The sequence below is a fragment of the Sturnira hondurensis genome, unplaced genomic scaffold (genome assembly GCF_014824575.4).
Source record: "Sturnira hondurensis isolate 20B ecotype Veracruz unplaced genomic scaffold, ASM1482457v3 Scaffold0021214, whole genome shotgun sequence".
NCBI classification, from domain to species: Eukaryota; Metazoa; Chordata; class Mammalia; order Chiroptera; family Phyllostomidae; genus Sturnira; species Sturnira hondurensis.
This window is the reverse complement of record NW_028093845.1, coordinates 10,899,255-10,916,041: the sequence shown is the minus strand read 5'-3', so window position 1 is coordinate 10,916,041 and position 16,787 is coordinate 10,899,255. Positions and strand designations below refer to the sequence as shown.

General features: G+C 35.1%; 1 pseudogene; it reads right to left on the bottom strand.

Moving 5' to 3' along the window:
• Positions 1-12,035: 12,035 nt before the first annotated feature.
• Positions 12,036-12,541, bottom strand: LOC118977147 (D-aminoacyl-tRNA deacylase 2-like; annotated as a pseudogene).
• Positions 12,542-16,787: the final 4,246 nt, after the last annotated feature.

Sequence of the window (16,787 nt, the reverse complement as noted above, 5' to 3'; positions counted from 1 at the left end):
CTGAAGTATTCTCTCTATTCTCTGCTCTAATAAAACCCCTTTCCTATCACAGCCAGACTAATTCTAGTGAGTCCTACTTTCATCACACCACTCCTGTAATCAGGGGTTTTTAAACATTCTCTGTGCTGTATCAAATATAGTTCACATTGCTTTGCTTGTCATAAAGACCCTCTAAAATGTAGCCTTAGCTTGTTTATAGAGTTGTTAAGGTACCCTACCTTGCCTCCCAAAATCCTGGTCTTTCAAATTTTGCTTTCTTTTCTGCATCCTGCCTTGACAATCGAATGCCTGGGATTTCAGGATATGCTTTGGTTCCTTCCCTTTCCTTCCTTCCTTCCTTCCTTCCTTCTTTCTTTCTTCCTTTCTTCCTTTCTTCCTTTCTTTCTTGATCCTCCCCCTGAGAGGCAAAATAAACTATGGAACAGGCTTCGTGGTAAGACATGCTTGCATTCTAATGGACTGGTTATTGAGCTAGGACAGGCTTTATTTCTTTGATCCTCTGTTTCTTCATCAGTAAAATGGGGATAAAATGCTATTTCAAAGAATTCTTGGGTGAAATAAATGACAAAGTTTACGTAAAACGCAACATGTGGTAGTCAACACAGACAGATTTCACATTGTTTTAACATTATTATTAATGCTGCAGTTCATTCTTTAAGGTGTTTCAGAGGCCTCTTTTCCAGTGAGGCTTCGGTATCTCATTTTCCATTTCCATTGAGTGTTCCCTTTTCTAATTTTATATAGCATTTTGACATGGTATCTGTTATATCCTGCTGTCTCTTATGTTTCACATGTAGAAAATGTAAGTCTTATCCAAAATTTCCTGGGCATTGAAACTGTCTCTTATCTATCTTCCATATCCCCTAGAAGTGACCAATATATGAAAAGTATTCAATGAGTTTTTTTAAAAAATAAGTCAGTTTTTATATGTTCCTTGTCTTACCCAGTACCCAGCTTCAAGAAGTTTTGGATTTACTTGGAACGATATCTATGACTGAATAAGAACTCAAGCACGTTTTGTTTGGCAAAGCAGATCAGCTCAGTTACCTGTTATCCTCTCAGGATGAAAGGGAAGGTCCAGCTAGTTTTGTGGTAAGATTATTTTCTGCGTTCATCATGTAGACATTCTTTAATGGAAGAAAAAACTAAAATCTTGAAGTCTCCTGGTGCACCCTAATTTAAGGAACTATATTTCTTCAAGCTGCTCTGCACTTAGTGGTACTATTTCTAAACGCAAGCAACTGGCATGCTAGTAAGCTTGTCCTCATTTCAGGTTTTAGCCTTTTAATTTTAATCTATTTTGCTATAAGAAATATGTCTACCAGTCTGCAATGTGAAAAGTACGTGATTTCTGAGGTTTCTTGAAGTATTATATATAAGTTGACTCCTACAAAACCACAATACAGTTAGCATCCAAATTTCTCCCTTTCCCCCTAGTTTGACACTAGATTGATTAATGGTAAAAGGGCAGTGGGGCTAGGAGGAAACATTTTTTTTTTCTTCAGGCAATTAACCAACAGTTTAGGATTTTAAGATCACTGTTGCTGGCAGGGGTTTTCAGGGGTCTTTAAATCAAAGATCAGTTTTTTTATGTTTTACTTTAGGATTACTGGCAACTGCATGCGAGACGATGGCTCTCCACCAGCAATGCTTCCCCTCCTTTCTGCTCTCCATTCACCTCTTGGGCTCTTGCAACCTTCTTAATCTTTGCACATGAGACCGTGACTGCGGCCTGACCTTCCTGCACTTGGGTACTTACCCTCCATAGTGTTACACTGAACATTTCTTCTTAGAAAAGCCTGGCTTAACTTGTGACACCTCACCCTACTGATCAGTCTAGATCAGTCTCCACTGCTAAAAAAATGGGTTGTCCTCTTTAGGCTATCTTCTACACTTGTAATAAACACCATCTGCATACACACTCGCTCAAGATATAGTTCCCTGGCTAAAATATCAACTCAGTGAGTGAGGAGAACACATTTGTCTTACTCACCCTGTATCTCCAAGGCCTATTATAGACCAAACTCTCAATAAAACTTTCATGAGGAAAATGAGAAAGTGTATCACTAAACTGGGCATTTTCCAACGAAAAATCAGGTAGCAGGACATTTATTCCTCCTCTCAGAAGCTCATAAAATGATATCTTCTTTCTGAAAAGACACCTAAAAAATCTTGCAGAGGCTTTTATTTACTATGTAAAAATGAACAAGATAAATCAGATGAAAAGAGAAAAATAACCACCCCCCTAAAAATTTTGCTTGTGTAGAATCAAAATGGGGAATGAATCATCGCTTAAATGGCACTAGCATTTTGTAAGTAATTTAATATACATTTGAATCAGGAAATGCAGCAAAAATATAATTTTCCTTTCTTATTAGGGATATTTATTTTGTAAAATTCTTACTAATTGTGAAGTTTTCGAATGCTTGTTTTTCCTGAGAAGATGACATGAGGATTGTGTAACCTTTCAAAAAAGCATGTGCCATTTGTTTAATGGTTCTAAATTTTATCATCGAAATAAAAGTTTTCAAAATTACTGGTTTTATCAGGAAAATGTTCATCTTATCTGTGAACTTCAAATGTCAGACTGAAACAATGGTGCTGCATGGCTCTCACTGTCTGAATCCAACTGCTCTGATTTCTTCTGACTTAGGGAGGCCGAGGGTGGGAGAGCACATAAGTGATAGGCTACACCAAATCTTGACCAAGTTATAATATTTTCTACTTGGACATTTTTAACCATTTTTAGTGTACATTTCCCAAAGTTGGACACTAAATCATTAAGTGTACTATACTGAAAGCATTGCCAATAACTAAATTCTACGTGGGTTTATTGTCATCCACCCCGGCACCCTCAGAAAGCCATTTTCACTCCTTTTGGAAAGGTGCAGTTGTAAGTTAGTGATGACAAGGAGTTGACAAATGTTCCTTAGACGTAGACAGGGCCCTGGATAAACTTTACTTTTTAATCACATTTATGCTGTTCTATTTTTTTCTTCCTGTGTGTGTGTGTCTACATATGTATGTGGTGAAGTTCACACCTGCCAGTTATGAACATGGTCTCTAAGCCTGGACCACTGGGTTCAATTCTGGGGCTATCTCCTTGCAAGGAGTTTGGTGTTGGACAAATTACCACTGTGCTCATTGTTTGCTTTATATGACTACCAGTAATGCCTTTTTCACAGAACTGAGTAAAATAATCTGTGTGACGCTCTTAGCACAGTGCCTTACACATATTACTTGCTAAGTATTAGCAATGCTGACTGCACATGCTCGTTCTATAGATTCTTGTTTTATGTTTTTGTCACCCAGTGATTATGCAGTATATTTCCTTTTCTTTATATTTTTCATTTTAAATAATATTTTTTAATTTTTCTGCAGTTTTTCTCTTCAGTTATTATCCTTTCAGTCAGTCCAAACTCTGCACAAAAGTCCCTTTGAGACCTTCTCATTTTATCAGGTTTATTCACTATAATGCCACATGTAGATTCATGGGGTTTGTTATGATTGTGTCTGCATTTCCATTTCTGGACCAAGTCTGCGTGCTTCGCAGCCACGCGTGGGCCTTCAGCAGCCTGTCACACAGAGGCTGCTATCATGGTTCCACTTGGCTCCCACACTGAGATTTGCCACTCTCAAATATCTGTCTTCCCACAATAAGAGGAGCTATTTGTTTCTTATAGGAAAAAAACCCATGATTTGGACAATGCTGGAGGAAATGCAATTATTCCCCAGAAAGTACATATACGAGTATGTACAGATATTAGTAAGACTACCCTACTAAATAACATTAGTCAGTCTCAGAATATTTCTTAAATTTTGCTTTTAAAGTATCCCAACCTAACTCTGAGGCAGAATAAAAAGAAGTTGTTTCTTGCTTCATCCCTGCTGCTCTTTGATAGACCAGATTGGTCTATATTTATATTTTAATTATGTATCATCAACTGCATGTTTGTTAAATACGTAGTTTCCATGTGGCTGCTCTCTACCTATCCTTTCAATTATCCCTAAATGTGTTAGTGCCTAAATACAGGGGTTCTTTGATCATGAAATGAGTTAATACATGAATAGTAATTATAACAGTACCTGGAACATAGCACATACTCAGAACATGTGTTATTATCCTCAGCAGTAGGTGTTGGGATTGGTAGTGGTGGTGATGGTGGTTTTCTTTTTATTATAAGGAGAAAATTATGAACACATTTTCAAATAGAGATCTACTAGAAAATAAGCCATGCTTGACTTATAGCCCCATTAACAACAAATCATTTAATCCAGGCAACAAAGTCACACAACAAAGACAATGAAGGCCACATACTAATTAATAAATATATTTTTCCAAGAGTTATTTGTACACTAACATTTATGGAATGAACTTGACCTCAGTAGTTCTGCTTCAATGTTGCTTAGCAATTTTCTAGTTTTATTGTAGAAACTACAGGTGATTTAAAGAGTATTGAAGTTGAAGAAATATGAGTAAGATTTAAATGCAGATTTACAGCCAAGATGGAGGCATACATAGAATCCCTTCGCTTCCTCCCACAACCAAAAGGAGGATAACAATCAATCTAAAATCAATAAACAACCAGAAGTGCCAGAAAATCAAACTACATGGAACTCCAACAACCAAGGAATGAAAAAAACAGTCAACCAGAACAACCAGACCAGTGCACCAAGCAAAGAAATATGGCCCAAATGAAAGAACAAAGCAAAGTTTCAGAAAGAGAGCTAAGTGATGAGAAGACAGCCAACCTATCTGATGGAGAATTTAAAGCCCCAGTAATTCAAAAACTCACAGAAATGATTAAGCTTGGTCTAAAAATGAAAAAACAAATGAAACATACCCAAAATGAAATAAAGCAAAATATTCAGGGAACCAACAGTGGCAGGAAGAAAACCAGGACTCAAAGCAATGATTTGGAACAAAAGAAAGAAATAAACATCCAGCTGGAACAGAATGAAGAGACAAGAATTCAAAAAAGTAAAGAGAGACTTACAAACCTCTGGGACAACCTGCTACATTCCAGTATTCAAATTATAGGGGTGCCAGAATGAGAAGAACAACAGCAAGAAATTGAAAACTTATTTGAACAAATAATGAAGGAGAACTTCCCCAATATGGTGAAGGAAATAGATTTCCAGAAAGCCCAGGAAGCCCAGAGAGTCCCAAAGAAGCTGGACCCAAAGAGGAACATACCAAGGCACATCATCATTAACTTACCCAAGATTAAAAATAAAGAGAGAATCTTAAAAGAAGCAAGAGGAAAAAGTTATCTACAACAGAGTGCCCATAAGACTAGCAGCTAATTTCTCAAAAGAAAACTTGCAGGCAAAAAGGGACTGGAGAGAAGGCAAGGACCTACATCCAAGATTACTCTATCCAGCAAAGCTTCCATTTAGAGTTGAAGGGCTGATAAAGTGCTTCCCAGATAAGGTCAAGTTAAAGGAATTCATCACCATTAAGCCATTATTATATGAAATGTTAAAGGGACTTATCTAAGAAAAAGAAGATAAAAAATATGAACAGTAAAATGACAACAAACTCACAACTATCAACAAAGGAACCTAAAAGAAAAGACAAACAGCAAAAACAAAAACTAAGCAAACAACTAGAACAGGAACAGAATCAGAGAAATGGACATGACATGGAGGGTTTTCAGTGGGCAGGATGAGGGGAGGAATAGCGGGGAAATGTACAAAGTGGGTGAAGAACTTGAACAGACACTTCTCCAAGGAGGACATACAGAGGATCCAGAGACATATGAAAAGATGCTCAGTATTGCTAGCGATCAGAGAGATGCAAATTAAAGCCACAGTGGGATACCACTTTACACTGGCCAAAGTGGCTATCATAAGCAAAGCAACAAACAACAAGTGCTGGAGAGGTTGTGGGGAAAAGAGGACCCTAGTTCACTGTTGGTGGGATTGCAGACTGGTACAATCATTGTGGAAAACAGTATGGAGTTTTCTCAGAAAACTAAAAATGAATCTGCCTTTTGACCCAGTAATCCCACTGCTGGGATTATATCCTAAGAACCCTGAAACACCAATCCAAAAGAACTTATGCACCCCAGTGTTCACAGAAGCACAATGTACAATAGCCAAGAGTTGGAAGCAACCTAGGTGCCCATCAGTAAATGAGTGGATCCAAAAACTATGGTATATTTACATAATGGAATTCTATGCAGCAGAAAGAAAGAAGGAGATCCTACCTTTTGCAACAGCATGGATGGAACTGGAAAGCATTATGCCGAGTGAAATAAGCCAGATGGTGAAAGACAAATACCATATGATCTTAGTTTTAAGAGGAACCTAAACAACAAAACAAACAAGCAAGCAAAATATAACCAAAGACACTGAAATAGAGAACATACAGACAGGGACCAGAGGGGAGATGGGAGGGGATTTCAGGGGAAAAGGGGAAGGTTTCATAGGAACAAGTATAAAGGACACAGGGACAAAAACTAAGAGGGGTGGAAATGGGAAGGAGGTGAGGAGCACTGGGGGTAGGGGGTTGGGCTGGGCTGGGAGTAAAAGACAGAAAACTGTACTTGAACAATAATTAAATAAAATATATTTAAAAAAGAAAAAATCAGTTTTAAAATAAACCAATAAATTTCACTTGATCTAAAAATAAATACATACATATATACATACATACAAAATAAAGATTTAAATACAGACCACTATATTTTAGTTCATTTTCATTTCCTTTTCACTACTGGGTTAGTAAGTCTTGCTTACCCATTTTCTAAAGATTTAATTAATTAGTTAATTAACTGGTTGATTTGAGAGAGGGGAAGGGAAGGAGAATGAGCAGGAGAAAAATATTGATGTGTGAGAGAAGCACTGACCTACTTCCCCACACTCCATCTGCAGACAGCCTGCAACTGAGGCACTTGAACCGGCGACCTTTCAGTTCACAGGTCAAGGCTCAATCCACTGAGCTGCACCAGCCAGGGCTCTTTTTTTTAATCATATTTTATTTTGTTTATTAGCTACAATTCTTAAAAAATTTACTTAAAAAACTGAAGAAAATTGAGAAAATTTCTAATAGCACTGAAATGAATACTTTCCTTAAATTTTACACTCAACTTTAGTGAGAAAACTGACTTTTGCTTTATGAGAAACAATTTTAAATGTTATAACATATATCATGAACTGATAAAAATATAGTAAAAAATTAAAATAATTTCTTGTATTAATTACCAAAAAAATAGAACTTGGATCTTTGGAGTAGGCATTCATTAAACATAGGTTCCACTAAACTGATTCATAGCTGTGCCATAGTTCCTCATGGTGTGTCTCTGGAAACTCTCTACAGAAGAGAGCAGAAGTTAAATCACTTTAGGAATTTCATGTGGACCTGATAAAGTGGCTTTCACTATGAATAATACAGTCTCACTTAGTGAGAGACATGATACAATAATGAGAGATATTAATAATAATGTATATTTGAGAATATATAAGGTAAAATACTAGATACAACATTCATTTTATTGTGTTGTATTTTTTTCCTAGACATTTCAACTTTAAAGTCAATAATAGGTATATTAAACTTGTTCTTGATATACACATGTGTGGATTGGTTAATGTTTTATGAAGCAACAACAATTTTTCTCATATTTTGAATCTGCATGTGAGCATGTTGCAGAGAGAGAAGAAAAGGACCTTTCATTTCTCCTTTCATTCTCTTACCAAGCTAGACAACTCAGTGTCAGTCAGAGAAATGGTGCCTTTGGAACAGAAATCAGCTTTGCTCAACCAATGTAAACCAAGGTAAAAGTTCCCCAAAGTTACCTGTCTCTCAAAGGTAAGAAGTTCCCTGAAAAACAGTGTAAGGAACACAATTTTTGGCACACCCGCAGTTTGCAGAAGTTTTCTAGACCTTCACAATTGTGGTCATGCTGATGGTTAGAATTCTTATGAATCGTGTGTGAAAACCTTTACCTTTGCTTGAAAACATAACTAAGTTCCCAGCAGGTATTTGTATGATCTGGTTCCTCTAACTTCAGGAAATTAGTACAAAATTCATTAGGTCCCATACATCTGACATAAATTACCAGACTACATATTTCTTGGTCTAAATGTTTGTTTATTCATTTCTTGAAGAAAATGTACCAGAATTTTTGAGAAAGAAAACATCAGTATTTTGAGGAAAAATGTCCCAATATTATGAAAGTGCAAGTACAATCTGCTTCAAGCTCCTCCAATAAATTAAAATATGACTAAACTACTAAATAATGTATCTATAGTTTATGAAAGGATTTGGAATAGATCTCTTCTTTTAGTTATACATTTGAATAATGATTAAATATTAGAATATTAAAATCAGAATTTACCAGGTGGGGATTGCCTGGAAAGGAGAATGAGTTAGTTACATCGAACTATGTAATCATAGTTAGATTTCTCAAATAAATAAATACAAAGGAAGATTTTAAAAAAGAAAAGATGGGAAAAGGAGGAAAGAGAAATAAAAGTGAAAGAAAAAGTAGAAAGGAAGAAAAAAGAAAGAAGAAAGTTATGAACATTGAAAAGGGACCTTAAAAATATGTATTCTATTATACTATTTCCCAAACCAGTTTTCACTGTTTTTATCTCACAGGGGTGGACACTTCAGACAAAAGTGAGAGTATGCAGGCTTCAGAAACTTCAGCCTAAATGTCCTGAGTAACAACACCCGAGTTCACTGCTGCACCTCCCTAAAACGGAGTGTTTATGAGAAATGTCCAGAGGACAAAAGTAAGGCACGGAACTGGACAAAATCTCCATCAATAACTTACCTCTTGAAATAAGAAACTTGATTACCCTCATCATTAGCTCTGCTTGCTGAGCAGAGCTCCCAAAGCTATTATTGGTCATAAAATTACCCAACTGTTTTTTAAATGCAACCATTGTATTTGACTCAGTGACCTCCTCGGTCAATGAATTTCACAGGTTGACTATACAAATGCATAAGGCATTATTTACCTCAATCTGTTCTGAGTTTACTGCCCCTTATTTTTACTAAGTATCTCCTTGTCCTCATCATATTGTGGAACAAGGTTAAAAATAAGAAAGAAAAGGTGTCCTTCATTATGTTGAATGTTTCAATCAAAGACTTCCTAAAATACACTGGATTTTAGAAACTTTTATTAGCAAAATGAAAAATCTAGCTCTATTTCCTCTAGTCTTTATTTATATATTATTCTCAGCATGACTTCTTATTACTTGGCTATGAATTTCATGTCTGTTACAGCTCGTCATTGTATTTCTTTAATATTATTGATGTTAACAGCACAGAAATGATAATCATGAATGTATATTTTTATTAAGGAAACTCAAATTTGTGACATGAAAAGATTAAACTTTGCTAATACCATGATCTTTATTAACTGAAGTATTTGTCTCTGTAAAATGAATACATGCAAATCTCAAATTTCAAGCTAACAATCAAAGTAGAGTGGTATACTCTTTAATAACAGCAGTTGGGCATTATCTTTTAGAGTAGATTCTTTCTGCTAGATTATTCAGGAGTGGTTTAGATCCACCAAAATTAGAGGAATGGATAACTTAATAACCTAGATATGTGATTCTACTATAAATCATCTGAGTAAATAATTGTGCTTTCATCAGTTGTGTTTTCAGAATTGTTCTTCATGAACTGGGCACACATTTCTCACAATACAGGCATCCCTCAGTGATATGAGAGGTTGAGTTCTGGACCATCAAAATCAGGTGAATATTGTAATAACGTGAGTCACACATTTTTTTCATTTCCAAGTGCATACAAAAGTTGTGTTACACTTAATATGCCATAGCCTATTAAGTGTGCAATAGTATTATGTCTAAAAAGTGTACACACCTTCGTTAAAATATTTTAATGCTAAAAAATACTAACGATCGACTTACTGAACCTTCAGCAATTTGTAATAATTTTTGCTGGTGGAAGATCTTGCTTCAATATTAATGGCCATTGACTGATCCAGGTGGTTGCTGCTAAAGTTGGGGAGGCTGTGGCAATTTCTTAAAAAGAGACAACAGTGAAGTTTGTCTTAATGGTTGACTCTTCCTTGTGTGAATGATTTCTGTGTAGCATGCAATGCTGTTTGACAGCATTCTACTGGCACTAGGGCTTCTTTAAACATTGGAAACAGTTCCTCTCAGCCTTTCCCTTTGCTTTATTGACTGTTTATATAATATTCTAAATCTGTTGTCACTTGTATGTAATATTCCAAATTTGTTGTCATTTCAACAATCTTCATAGCTTCTTCACCAAGAGTAGATTCCATCTCAAGAAACCACTTTTTCTGCTCATCCATACAGCAACCGGTCATTCTCTCAAGTTTTATCCTGAGATTGCAGGAGTCTGCACATCTTAAGGCTCCACTTACAAATTCTAGTACTCTTGCTATTTCCACCACATCTGGTCCCTGAAGGCTCAGACCCCTCACAGTCATCCATGAATTCATGAGGTCTAGAACCAACTTCTTCCAAACTCCTGTTAATGTTGATACTTGGTCTCTACCCATGAATTATGAATTTTTTGTGGCTTTCAAAATATTTTCTCACAGTTCAGGAGGTTAAATGTTTAAGGTCAAGATGGCAACACTAACAAAAAAAAATGACACTGGCTCCAAATCATTGAGTAGATAAGATGGAAATAAGATGGAAATGAGCAAAAAAAAAAAGATGGAAATGAGCAAGTGAAATTGTTTCAAATAATTTTAGTTGAAAACTTTTTTCTTTCTATAGGAATTTAATTCAACAAAAAAGAAACTTTCTAAAAATTATGAATTAACACCAATTTTATGAAGCAGTAACTTTTAAAAACCAAAGACCAAAAAACCCAAGACATTCATTCTTTTGGTGAAAAGCTGAGAAATGAAATATTAACCCACTGACATGTTAAATAAAAACAAATTTTAATTCCCTATACTTTGTTCCTTTATCAATTAAAATTTCTTAAAACAATTGAAAGCACTGTATATTATTGCAAAGTAATATTATAATACATATATAATTTCTATGTTATATTTCATAGATATCAAAAGAAATAATGAGTTGCATAATATTTCATTTAAAATATGAGAGGGTCACCTGAAAATGGAATTTTTTATTATAAATGTGTATTTATTCTTACATGTTTAAACTTCAGTTACCTTCTAAGTACTCTTAGATATAATACACCTATTAAGATTTTTTCCATGGCACAAAATGGATTTTTGAATTCATCATTTTTCATGCCTTTTAGTTCTTCTGCCATTCTTTGTGTCACTTCTTTCACAATGGCAATACATTTTCCTGTGAGGACTTTATTTCATCTGGGGAAACAAAAAAAAAGTTGCTTATGTCAAGGTCAGGTGAATAAGGAGGGTGACTGGGGTTATGCTGATTTTTGGTAAAAAATTGCTTAATACTCAGTGTGGTGTGGACAAGTTGCCCATCATGAAATGGGCAAACATGTTGAAAGAATAATCCAAAAAAATTTTTCATTGAAGTCAGACATAGCCTCTCACAACAACGCCAGCCAGTACACTGGCACAGAAGCATTCCTAGAACACTCACGTAGTGAGAGAAGCCTGCAGTACAAGGAGTCTACCCTCCAGAGGATAATTCTTGTTTTGGGGAGTCCCCCTCATATAAAAAAATGAAACAGTAAAATAAAATTGACAAAATTATAATTTGTGCTCAATTTCACCTAATTTTAATACAAATATTTTTATTATGTGCAACATGCATTGGAGGGTATAAGAAATATTTGTACAAAAATCTTCATTATAAAATACTAAAGTAAAGCTCTGTAAAAAGCATTTCTATAATGATCGTAAAGTGGATGGAAAGAATTTTTCAAAATTTTGAGTTGATTTGTGAGTAAAAGCAGAATGAAAGGTGACTGTGGTCCAGAGTTTAGGTGACTGGTGTGGTCATCTGATTAGCAGGTTGCTCTTATAGATGAAGCCCAGGATTTTCTTGTCTAAAAGTGCTGCAGATTAGGAATTCAAGAGAAAATCTAATTATAGTCCAGATCATTCTACATAAGAAAAAATGAAGTTTTAATATTTAAAAACTAATTAGGTGTACAGTCTATTGGTATCTAGCTTTAGCATCTACCTGTTCTCATAAGTACCATGTTCTGTCACAACCCCTGCCTCAGCACCCTTGCTCTTTCCAGCTAATTTCTATTTAGATAGAGTTATAATGTTCAGATATAGTCCTAATTCTTCTTCTTTTCCAGAGATAGAGTGATACTGCATGTTTCTTCCTTTTATTTCTGGCCAGATGGTGGCTTGAGGGATGATAAGAATGTTGCCAATGATCTGATATAGAGATGTGTTTGACATTTTCTGTTTCACTTCTCTCATATTTAAGAGTGTAGTAATAATTTTGGAGGGAAAGTTCTTTATCAGCTCCCTTGAAAAAGCACTTGTAGATCATTAACCCCCTCGGAACCTCCCCCCACTGGGTGGCAGAGGTCCCCTTGTCTGCGTACTGGCAGTCAGGTGTGCAGGAACTGCTGCCGGAGTGCCTGGTCCTGAGTTGTCCAGCTGCTCTCAGCCATGGCTGGAGCCCATATGGAAACCTGAAGGGTTCAGACCACCATGAATTTCCGTAATGGCATCTAAAGTGATGATCCTTTTCAGAAAGTTTTCAACTTACTTTGTTCAAATCCTCAGAGAAATCACTATTTATGGTAGCTGTACCCTTATGAAATATGAAATGTATTCCTTAAATAATAAATCTTGAAATTCAAAATTACTCCTAGATACATGAGCTTTAGAATAGACCTGTTTTCAGGCATGAAAATAACATTAATCTCACTGTGATTCTCCAATAGAGTTTTTGGGTGACCCGGTGTATTGTCAATGAACAGTAATATTTTGAAAGAAACCTTTTTTTCCCCCTAATCGGTACAATGGGCTTAAAAATACTCAGCAGACCATGTTACAAATGAATGTGCTGTCATCCAGGCTTTGTTGCCCCATTTATAGAGCACAGGCAGAGTAGATTTAGTAAGATTCTTAAGGGTTCCAAAATTTTCAAAATGATAAATGAGCTTTGGCCTTACCTCAAAGTTACTAGCTACATTAGACCCTAACAAAAGAGTCGACCTGTCCTTTAAATCTTTGAAGCCACGTATTGACTTCTCCTCCCTAGCTACGAAAGTTGTAGGTGGAATTTTCTTCCAACAGAAAGATGTTTCATCTACACTAAGAATCTGTTGTTCATTGTAGCAACCTGCAATTATTATCTCAGCTAGATCATCAGGATAACTTGCTGTAGCTTGTACATTAGCACTTGCTCTTTCCTATTGCACTTTTATGTTACAGAGAGAGTTCCTTCCTTTATAACTTATAAACCAAATTTTGCTAACTTCAAATTTATTTGTACAGCTTCCTCACTGTTCTTAGAATTGAAGAGAGTTAGGGCCTTGTTCTGGTTTATGCTTTGGCTTAAGAGAATGGTGTGCCTGGTTAGATCTTCTGTGCGGAGCTCTAAAACTTCCTCCCCTTTCAGCTATAAGGCTGTTTTGCTTTCTTATGATTTATGTGTTCACTGGAGGAGCACTTTTAATTTTACACAAGAATTTTTTTTTTTGCATTCACAACTTAACTCTTTGGTGTAAGGGACCTAGATTTTGACTATCTCAGCCAATCACTATTTCTCTCACTAAGCTTAATGATATCCAGCTTTTGATTTCAAGTGGGAGATGCACAACTGTTTTGTTTGAACACCTACAGGACACTGCAGGCTTACTAAGTGGCCTGATTTCAATAGTTTTGTGTCTCAGGGAACAGGGGTGCCTGAGGAGAGAAAGAAATGGCTAGTCAGTGGAGCACACACAGCATTTGTCAACTGTTTGCTATCTTACATGGGCACCATTCATAGTGCCCCAAACCATTACAATAGCAACATCAAAGATCACTGATCACAGAGCACCATAACAAATATAGTAATGAAAAAGTATGAAATATTGTGAGAATTATCAAAATAATGACACACACACATAAAGCAAGTAAATGCTATTGAAAAATGTGCTAATTGACTTGCTCAGTTCAGAGTTACCACAAGTCCTCAATTTGTAAAATGCAGAATATCTGCAAAGCACAAGGCAAAGTGTAAATTCAAAGATACTCTCATAACTCAAAGAAATAACATTTATAAAGAAAATGTATGTGTTTTATAGTATTGTTTTTTGGCAGTTGCAGTTATGCTGAACTAAAATTAGCTATTTTAAGTATATAGTTAGGTATAATTTTCTTTCACATGGTTCTTTCTTTTACAGTTGAAAATACTTGCAACCCTTTTGTGTCATCTTCACTCACGACTCATTCATGTAATAAAAATGTATGGAGCTACTTTAAAAATAAGGTGAGACGCAATACATGCATACAAACAATTGAAACACAAAGAAACAAAAGAGTAGTCTTTCCTGGTCATTGAGGTTCTCTTAAGGTATGGTCCAGAGAGAAAGAGTAACTTGATAAAATGCAAGTTTTTGTGTTTCAGCTGGACCTACTAAATCAAACTATCAGTGTTGCAGGACTAAGACACCAACCTTTAAAACTATAAACATCAAATCACTATATTGTATATCTGAAACTAATATAATATTGTATGCCTGAATGAAACATGAAAAAAATCTGTCTGTGCTCATCACAGTTCTCTTTAGATCTCCTCTCAGTTTTAACTTTTCTCTGGAAAAACTCTTCCACATCTAGAATTTCACCTATCTTCTTGCCTCCAAAATTTTTTGCTTCAGCTTAGAGTTTAGTTTTGATTATCAGGTCATATCTTTTTGTTTGTCTCTGAAATATTTCTCACTCAAACTGAAGTCATTACTTCCCCTTAAAATATCTCTTCATCTAGTTTCATCCAGTTTTCATTCTGTGAGTTGTTACATCATTTTGTAAGTGCTAACATCAGAAATTGTTGATTATCTCTTACTATTCTCCCTTTTAAATTTTTATGCAGGAAAATATAGTTTTATCCATTATTACATTTTTCTTAGGTTTTATGTTTAGAAAACGTACTCAAGCCTGAGATCAGATAAATCATGCTTCTAAATAAATGATAGAAAGGAATTGCTAAATTATAAGTCAGGGAAAGTGATTTAGAATGACATCATGAAGCTGAAAGTGGCCATATTCAGGAAAAAGCCCAAGATATTTTTTAGCAGTGAACTTACATAATTCAAATCATAATATCAGTAGAGGTTGAGCTAAGCACTTGTAGAACAAATGAATTGTAAGACTGAGTGAAATTTATTCTTAAGAACTATGGGAGTCTATACATGAAAAATAAGGAAGTTAAAAAATACTTAGAAGTGTATGGTGCCTGATTGTACACTGGTTAAATCTAAGTATTGTTCATAGTTTTCTTTTCATGAAAATGTGTTAACATCTTTAGAATAAGCCAAATTTTATTGTTTTCTTTTTTTAACAGTTAAATTAGAGTTAAGTTGCTTCCAGCTATTTTAGGAAATAGCTACAGCTACAGGAAATAATTACAATATCCCAGAGGCCACAACATGTCATTTTGAAAGCCTTCATTCATTCTGCCCTTTAAAAATAGTGTTAGTTATAGCACTCTTGAAAAACCATATTCCATTTTTAAAGGATTGTGAACATTCTTCTTTCACTCTCTTGAGTTAAGCTTTCTGATTTGATAGTACTAATTACCAGGAAGTACATCTCAAAAGAAAACATTCAAGGTAGTAGTCAGTTGTGTTATTACCCCGATAAAAATTTAAAATTGTATTGGTATTTGTGGATGAAATTTCATCCATGAAACCATATAGAAAGGCAGTTATTTATACTGCAAATTTGGAAGAAATATAACAGTGTGTATTGTGAGTATATCATAGATTATATTCTGTTTCAGATTTCTTTAGTTTTGTTCTTGTGTGCAGCTTTGGTGAATACTCTAAAATGACTTCAATCGTGTGACATTTGACACATATTAATGCAGGTGATAAAGCATAACCAAGAGACACTTAGGAGCCCCCAATGTAGTTAGGAAATAAAGCATCATCAATAATGGTGCCTCAGTAGGTATGTCTCTCCTCCATCCCACTGTTCCACCCTTCCAACATAGGTGACACCCGCCCAAAATTTGTATTTACTATTTCTTTGCTTTAAAAAACATAGATGGATGATGTATCTCACTCAGCAAGTTTTTAAAACTCATTCATACAGTTTCATAAAACTATAGGTCAATTTTTTTCACTGTAATCTAACATCTGTTTCTATGATTATTTAATAGTTTATTTGTAAGTCTCCTGCTGATAGATGCTTGGGTTGTCTTAGGTTTTTGTTACTAAGAGGAATACTGCTATACATATAGTGTGCTTGTAAGTGTCTTGTGGTACACCTGTGCCAGAGTTCTCTATGTGATAAATCTAGAAGTGGAATTGCCGAGTCATAAGAAATACAAATGTCCATACTTAAAAGTTAATGCCAAACTATTTTTCAAAAGGATTGTTCAAACTTACACCCCTGCTGGCAGCATAAGAAGGTCCTCATCAATCCATATTCTCACTACACTTGTACTATCAATCATAATTTTTGTCAATCTAGTGGGTGTAACATGCTAGATCATTATAGTATTAATTAGTAATTTTCTGATTACTAAGGAGAATGAACATGTCTTCACATCTCTATTTATTACTTAGGTTCTATAAATATTGCTTATTTTAAAAGTTTGTTCATTTATAGAACTGTTTATTTTTCTATTTATTTATAAGAATTTTATATACTTTCTATAATTACTCTCCTCAGTTGCATTTCTCCAGTTTTCAGTTTGTT